This window comes from Pteropus medius, unplaced genomic scaffold (assembly GCF_902729225.1).
Source record: "Pteropus medius unplaced genomic scaffold, Ma_sr-lr_union100, whole genome shotgun sequence".
NCBI lineage: Eukaryota > Metazoa > Chordata > Mammalia > Chiroptera > Pteropodidae > Pteropus > Pteropus medius.
The window spans coordinates 5,804,502-5,805,084 of record NW_024355990.1 but is presented as its reverse complement, the minus strand read 5'-3'; the positions used below and the strand labels follow the sequence as shown (position 1 = coordinate 5,805,084).

General features: G+C 50.6%; 1 pseudogene; it reads right to left on the bottom strand.

The window, feature by feature from the left end:
• Window positions 1–241: 241 nt before the first annotated feature.
• Window positions 242–351, bottom strand: LOC120600473 (uncharacterized; annotated as a pseudogene).
• Window positions 352–583: the final 232 nt, after the last annotated feature.

Sequence of the window (583 nt, the reverse complement as noted above, 5' to 3'; positions counted from 1 at the left end):
AGTCTTCAAAACCCATTGTCGTTCATGCCTGTGGATTGAATGACCATTATTCTTTCCCGCCTCAGTTTGCCAAGGTACGAAATGGGGAGAAGGGTGTCCACTTTCGTTTTTCTTCCCAGGTTTGTTGTAAAAAGGCAAATTTATCATTTTTATTTTTATTTATTTTCTAGGCGAGGTAACCCTTGGTTGACCTCACAGATTGCAAGGACCTTGTCAGCTTACAATCCCTTTTTATTTTTTAGACCTACAGCACCTAGATGGTCTCCCATCCAAGTACTAACCAGGCCCGACCCTGCTTAGCTTCCGAGATCAGACGGGATCGGGCTTGTTCAGGGTGGCGTGGCCGTAGACAAATTCGCCATTTTTAAAGGCTTCCAGTCAAAGGGAAAGAAGGGCCCCTCGCAGCCTCCCCTCCGCCCAGCGTGATGTTTGGCCGAGGCTAACTGGTGTGGCGGCTACTGGCGGCCTTTCTCATTGGTCACCCCACGGGCCTCCCTGGTTGTCAACCCCCGAGACTATCACCCCAGCCTCTACCCCAGATGCAAGAGCTGGTTGCGTGGACGTGAGATGTGACTCAGAGTTC